This window comes from Brachyhypopomus gauderio, chromosome 4 (assembly GCF_052324685.1).
Source record: "Brachyhypopomus gauderio isolate BG-103 chromosome 4, BGAUD_0.2, whole genome shotgun sequence".
Lineage (NCBI taxonomy): Eukaryota > Metazoa > Chordata > Actinopteri > Gymnotiformes > Hypopomidae > Brachyhypopomus > Brachyhypopomus gauderio.
This window is the reverse complement of record NC_135214.1, coordinates 1,197,411-1,205,000: the sequence shown is the minus strand read 5'-3', so window position 1 is coordinate 1,205,000 and position 7,590 is coordinate 1,197,411. Positions and strand designations below refer to the sequence as shown.

At 40.9% G+C, this 7,590-nt stretch overlaps 1 long non-coding RNA gene across 1 annotated transcript in view; it reads right to left on the bottom strand.

Annotated features, from left to right (window-relative positions):
- LOC143511558 (uncharacterized) overlaps positions 1–2,636 on the bottom strand; it is a 7,236-nt gene extending 4,600 nt beyond the window's left edge. The window contains exon 1 of the long non-coding RNA XR_013130160.1: positions 1,963–2,636. This is a non-coding gene — a long non-coding RNA (uncharacterized LOC143511558). The remainder of the gene's footprint in view (positions 1–1,962) is intronic.
- Positions 2,637–7,590: the final 4,954 nt, after the last annotated feature.

Here is a 7,590-nt window from a genome sequence, read left to right as displayed (position 1 = left end):
GTATGTGTGTGTGTGTGTGTGCGCAACTACAGTAACTGGAGGAGAAAATTAGTCCCCACCCAAATCACTTTTTCTTTTTTGTCTCTATTTCCAACAGCAATTAAATAACCTATATTTTATGACTTATTATACATTCCTTCAAGCAGAAGTCTGTTTGAAGGTAGATTGTCCCGGGGACTGCACTCTTCTGGACTGAGACTGATGATGTCATCCCAGGGACTGCACTCTTCTGGACTGAGACTGATGATGTCATTCCTGGGCTCTGTTGGAGCCACTTCCCCAGCGTAGGGGTCGTAGGGGTCAGTCCCCCTGTCACTAGTGGGACATCTATAGTATTAATTTTTCACATTGTTTTCTCTTTTTCCTCCTTCAGTTCAGGGTATTTCTCCAACTTTTCATATTTCTTCCTTTACATGTTTCCTTCTCTTGGGACAGTGAGAGAGGCAGCACTGTTGTTTCCTGTATCTTATATACTATCATGATGTTTGAGTGGTTAGCTTTATTAATAATCTGGATCAGCTCATATGCTATGGATTGTCTCACTGGCTCCTTAACACAGCCTGCATCTTGGTTCTGGTGTGATACATGTCTGCTTTAAATGACCTAGTGCCTAATCTTATGCTCCCATAATTAGTGTCTCTGTGCCGTCTGCCTTTTCAGCCATTGGTAGGACTGTCTTACATCAGCCTCCTGTTTTGTGCCAGTGGTATATTCCACGGAGGAGCTTCTGGTGACGCCACCTCTGCTCCAAAGTGTTCATGTCTCTTGTTTGATGCACATTCTCATCAGCTGGTTCTTGGGGCCATTGCTTGGATGTATTCATGGATGTTTCGTGTCTCCTCCTGGACGGTGGATCTTACACTATATCTCCACATCCCCTCCTTTCCAACTGGTGCACAGGCTTAGCAACTGGACATTACTGGGACTGTGGTTGTGGACTGTGTAGAGTCTTCTGGTCGAGATATATATATATATATATATATATATATATATATATATATATATATATATTAGGGGTGGGACGCGATTAAAAAAATTAATCGAATTAATCGGAAGCTTTGTAATTAATTAATCGAAATTAATCGCATTTTAATCGCATTTCAGTATTTAACATGAGAAATATTAATTTAAGTTTGAATGATGAATGAATCAATGAACATAATCAAACTTCAACATCTTGTTCATTTTTCCACCAGTCTACTACACAGACCAATATATGAGTGCAGAAAACAGTTCAGAACATTGGAAATTCTGACCAAAAATGTTGTTTAATTTTGGGAGTTTTGCTCAGGATATTGGAAGAATTGAAGTAAATCAGAAGATGTTAATACCATTTTAGATGGTATACTTTTTTAAAATTTCCCAGGCCTCTGCCACAGGCATCTCCATAGTGCCTAGAAGTGGTCTTCTGCATGCTCAAAGCAAATGACTGGATCTTCCATTCATCATCTATAATATGAGCTGTCACACAAAGATCATTCTTGTTGCTAACAGAGGTCCAGTGATCCCCAGTCAGAGCCACATTTGTGGCGCTCTTCACAATAACCTGTTTTACTTCCCTTTCACAATAACCTGTTTTTTTTCCCTCGTTCTTACGTACGAGGTTAAGAAGTACTTGGTGCTAAGAACGTTTTGGGAAACTCACCCCTGGACGGTAGTTCATAACTTGCATCAGTTGACGCAATGTGCAGCGCTTCTTGTAAGCCTTTATCTTCGACCACAGAGAGCGAACAACACAAATAATATGACGCGTCATGTATAAACGCGTGCGGAGTCGCGCGCTACGGTCACTCGCGAAAGTTTAATCCAGTCTTAATGGTCCAATGAAGGTACTTTAAAAACCAGGACATTTCCTCACTTAAAAAAAAACCCGGGACGACCGGGACAAGATGTGAAATGCGGACGTTTAGGTCACCCTATCGTACTAGGAATACATTTAGCAGCTAAGTTATCATTACTGACCTGCTCGTTAAGCTGGGCGTACACTGTGCGATTTTTGGCCCATTTTCAGCCGATTTTTCACTCGTTTCGGCTCAATCGCGTGTCGTGCATCGTATAGTTTACACAGGTAAACGAGGAGCGATTCACACCTCACGACCAACTCCCGATCAGAAATCGCAGCGTCGCAAGAATATCAAACATGTTTGAAATTCAAATCGCTCCTCGTGAGAGTATCGCACTGTTGAAGCAGCTCCACGAGCCGACTCTCCGCAACGAGTTAGTCGTACAGTTTGAGCTGGAGCTGAGTACACGATTTAAAATATCGTACAGTGTACGCCCAGCTTTAGCTGCAACATGTTTTGCGTTGAGGTGGTAACGAAGGGTGGAAGTGCTCCTGTGATAAGCGAACTCCTTCCTACATAAAGTGTAAATAACACTATTTTTGTTTGAACTTCCATCTGGAAGTTTTTTATATTTAAATTTCCCATCCACCAGCGTAGCCTCTTCAGTCATCTGCATCATGCTCATCTTATCGTGCGTCCATATAATCTGTATGCCTGGAACTCGTGCACTGAGAAACATTCCACGATGCAAAAGTGTATCGTGCGTTAAAATGCGTTAATTTTTTTAGTGCGTTAATTTTCCTGTAATTAATTAATCGAAATTAACGCGTTAAAGTCCCACCACTAATATATATATATATATATATATATATATATATATATATATATATATATATATAGAGAGAGAGAGAGAGAGAGAGAGAGCAAAAATATATAATAATAATAATAGTGATAATAGTAAAGTACATAACATAATAGGAGATATAGGTCTGGAGAAATAGAGAAATAGTCCTTCTGTGCTCATTAGTGCAAATTGTCATGGGAAAAAAAATATTTTAAGACATATCTAACCATTTGACCTGTTCAGCTGGAAATAAACACTCATCTTAAGAGAGTTCACGTCGCATGGACAGCTAAATTATCATGGCCGGTCTTGAGGCATGAGATCAACACACTGTAAACTTTAATGAACACTAAACATTTATGACGCAAATGTTTTTTATTCTATTATTACTGCAGTCACATCACCTAGCTTTGAGTTAACTGCAGCACTTAATTAATTCCATTGTATTATGAGTTGTTTGCACATAATTTACTGTAAAATAAAAAATGAGCTGTCTGTTTAAGTGAAAGAAATTAGTTATCAAGAAGGCACTTCCAATTACAGCTGACATTACACTGAATACTCGGTCAACTCTGAGGAACATGAGATGGCACCTCTAACAAAAAACTATAATGTCTTTGTAAATTAGGTAAATCTAACGCCTGGTCATTTGTATGGTAATACATTTATGCAGAAGGATTATTATGTTTCTGGTTTAGTCGTGTCATGATGCTGAACACAGGACCAGTGTTGCATTTTAAACTTTGCCTGACTGGAAGTTATTACAGACCCAGTGGTAAAGATTCCATAAATACTGCTGAGTATGTTTTCTGTATATTTTAAATAAGACTAGTGTGCTGAAAATGATGCTAGCAAAGATCATACTTCAATGTTATACTTAAAATATAATACTTTAATAGAGCTAAACTTTTCTACTCGATAATAAGAAAATGTGCATTGGTGGGTGGCTTGGAAACTCCCATCATATTCCATAATGCAGTAATTCTAGTGTGTAATAAGTTGTCAGTTCAATGACTTTCACCTATAAAATCACGGAAGACCACTGGGGGAGACCTCAGGGGGAAACTCTCCACTGCTCTCAGTGCAGTCTCTGTCAAAGTAAACACAAATCCTACACAGCCATCATTGTGTAAAATTAAACTGGCTGTATTTGGTGATTTAGCTTGACCTTCCGCTGTACTTTACGCATTGAAGATTTCCATTTGTGTGTCTGAGTCTTGGTCAGTCTTCATTCGATGAAGAGAGTGATTGAATCATTGTCCCCATTTTGTTTTTCCCAACCGGGTTAATCATACTTTCCGTTCTCCACCCACAGAGGGCTCCAGGAAAGTGCCGGCTGGTTAGTAAACCCTTTTATAGAACACACTGAATTAATGAGGGCTCTGGAACCTTACACACACACCCAACACACACACACACACACACACACTGGTGTTTCAAACGTGCTTGTGACGCTATGGATCCTGTCTCGAACCATTACATTTCATCTAATTTACATGAAAGTGGTCAGGAGTCTTTTTGCCAAAGTTGGAGGGACTGGACAAAGCAGGTTTGATTATGTTGTACAGCTCTGGTCTACACAGACCAAGCTGGGCAGCGACTGGAACTTAATGGAGAGTTTGGGAAAGACATCAAGGATGCTTGCTAGCCCTGTAAAATGTAGTTTCGTTTGGGAGGAAAGGTGTGTGAAGGTACAGGAAAGTGCTTAAAGGAATACATCAACTACATTTGTGCAGCTGTTACTAAAGAATGAACACACGAGCCATAAATCAGCGACACCTGCTTGTCTGGCCACAGCCATGATTTTGACCGAAGAACTTATTTAAAATGGAATGACTGAACTTGGGGTAAAGGTTAAGAATGATGCTTTGGGATACGGATATCAGCTAAAGGGTTGGGGAAGACGTACCATTGACATATCACTGATGTATAGCTATCCAGCGCTGATCCCAGTTCATTTGCTGGATCAGCACGTTCATGGCTAATCCTTTTCCCATTTCCCTACCTATTTACGAAAGCCAAACCAGAACACGTCAGCCATTTTGTTGCTATGATGGATGGAGTGGTTCGGGCCGCCCAGAGGAGGCACAGGACCATTAGAACCTCTCGGGATTGACTGGATGCGTTGAACAAGGCGGATTAGATGGAGATAAGAGGAGAGGGTCATTAAAACTTGCTGTGTGGGAGGAACGGAATGAGGAAAAACGAGTCTGATTTAACGAGGCCCAGGGATCCAGCAGAGGCCGGTTAACGGCTGCGGTGTTGATCTTCCATTACTGTCTGTTTATCTGTTTGTTTATCAGCTCCGTGCAGCCGGTTACATGGCATCAACGTCATTTGAATGTAATCAGAGAACGAGTCCTCCAAATCTTCAGAGGGAGACATCAAGGGCGGCCGATATGATGTCCTGAATAAATATATGTGAGCTTCTAAGGTCAAGCATGACATTTTCAAAGCGCTGTTACCTCACATTGCTGATAAACATACAGTATATAACATAAAACATTTGCCTGGAAGTTGATGTAAAATTGTAATTTATTTCTAAATGCTTTTTTTCCAACTTGATGATGTGTGAGGTGTGCAGTTAGCCAGCAGCACGTCTGAGATGACTAATGATGACTTGGTCGTGCCATTTTCTGACACCATCGCTGAACTGAAATAACACAAAGCCTCTAGTGTCGACTTCACCATTGAAGAAAAGGTTTTTTCTAGTCCTTCCTTCTCACTGTTAACATTAGATACCTGAAAACATCTTTGTTGTCCTTCTTATTCCATCACGGATTTTAAAGGTGTACTTACTGTACCTTTAATGGCATATTCTAATTAACATTGAAAACTATATAAAATCTTAACAACCAGGGACCATACAGTTCTTCACGAAAATAATGGGGATAATTCTGCACACCTGGAGAGATGTGTAAGTACCTCTTTTCAACACAGGGGCCCCAAGCTGAAATCAATTCACACACACACACACACACACACACACACACACACACACACACCTGCTCATTCTCCTCCACTCCCTCCACAGGGTCCACACCAGCACTTAAGGCCTAACACTGGAAGCTTGAGGAGCAAATCTCATCCCTCCATTTCTCTATCTGTCCATCACTCTTTTTGTCCTCTTCCCCTCTGCTTTTCTTGTCTCGTTCTCTGAGGCTGCAGATCTGATCACATTAGGATCTGATCACATTAAGATCTGATCACATTAAGAACAAGCTTCCTCCTGCTAGCCACATACTTCCTCCACTCTATTATGTTGCTAGAAGCCATGTACCAAAGATCTGATTTTTATTATTTCGGTCCTATTGTTGTAAAAATTAAAGTCAACAGCTGGTAATGACAATGTCATGGACAAAGAGAAAAGAGAATTTTTGTTAAATAAGAAAATCTTTTTGGTTTGTTTGTTTGTTTGTTTTACAGAAGCAAGCCAAGTCTTGTCTTCAAAACGCAGACACATTCTGTCTCGCCAGTGTGTGTACATTTATCTGTGTACATATATGTTCGTCTGTGTGTGTTACACCTGTATATGTCGTTAATATACGTGTTAACTATTGTGTGTTTAAGTCTGCATCTTGTATCGGGTCCTTTGTTCATCGATGTTTGAACCAGGTCCCGTTACCGTGTGCGTTGTTGCTGTTCTTTGTAAATAAACGTTAAAATACAAAACGTTCTCATTCCGTCATCCTGCCTCAGCTTCGCATTGTTACGCATTCAAAGAGAAGCTACATATCAAACTGGCACTGCCATTTCAGTTTAGTGTTCAAAATCATGTCCGGGTCGGTATACATTCAAATAAATGTGTCATTACTAAAGTAAATGAATAAAAGTAATAAAACGAGGAAATGGATAAATCTAAAAGCAGTTGGTACATGCCACATCTCTCCATCTCTCTCACTTTCCCTCTCTATCGCTCTCTCTATATCTCTCCATCTCTCTCTTTTTTGTCCTTGGGCTTCATTAAGTTGATGCAGTGTGCAAATGTTGGCTTGCTACCTATAAATCACCTCATTCTTACTGTCTGCCTGTGTCAAATAAATACCACTTTTCTCACCTGGTAAGTCAATAGTGGAGAGGAGCTTTGGCTAATGTCACTACACATCACCTCACTTTCATCAGGCTGTTTCTTCCTCTGATATACAGCCGTAAGGATAACTACTGCATGTAGGTTCTAGTTATGTCAATGGCTTCTTTCTTGAGGGCACAGAGGAATGGATTCATGAAACAGGCTCTTAAATAGCACAAGGTAAACGTAATGTTTCCCATAACTGGGTTCAAAAAGGAAAAGCCAAAAGGACTTTTAAAAATGACACGGTTCTTGCATTTGATTCACACACTACTGTGCTGTGTGTACTCGGACACTCGGCGACTGTGTGTTAGCGATGAATTCGGGTTTGAGTCACAGTCGCGCAATGTGTCATCCTTGAAACCCCCTGAGAGTCCTTGAGAATGTAATTGGAAGGAAGGCTGAGAATCTGGCTGTGGAAGGGTCGTTTTCGTTCTCAGCACTCAGTACCCTGCCAGGTGGGCCTGCTCCGTAGCCGTCTCCATCCCAGACAGACATTACTGGAGTGTCACAAGGGAAAGACAAACCTCCCTCTCCAAGGTTCCAGGCCCCAGCTAGTCCTTGGCAAGGTTAAAATGTCAATAAGTGGTAAGCCTGCCTCTCGGGTGACTGTATAATTTCCGCACTGGCTGACTGCGGAACTTGCGTATCTAAAATTCGCAAAGAGCAGACTGCAAAGACGGGGTAAGATTTTTGAGAGAGTACGAGTTACCCCAATGGCAGAATTTCTAAATTTACATAACGTTTGGTGATTGGACAGCATGAGACACTCAGCTCCTAGGTGAAGAGACAGATAGAAATGCTCTGAAAGTAGTGTAGAGCATCTGGTTACAGAAGATTGGAGACAGACTTGCTATTATGTGAACTGTCTATAAAACCCCCTAAACGGTCAC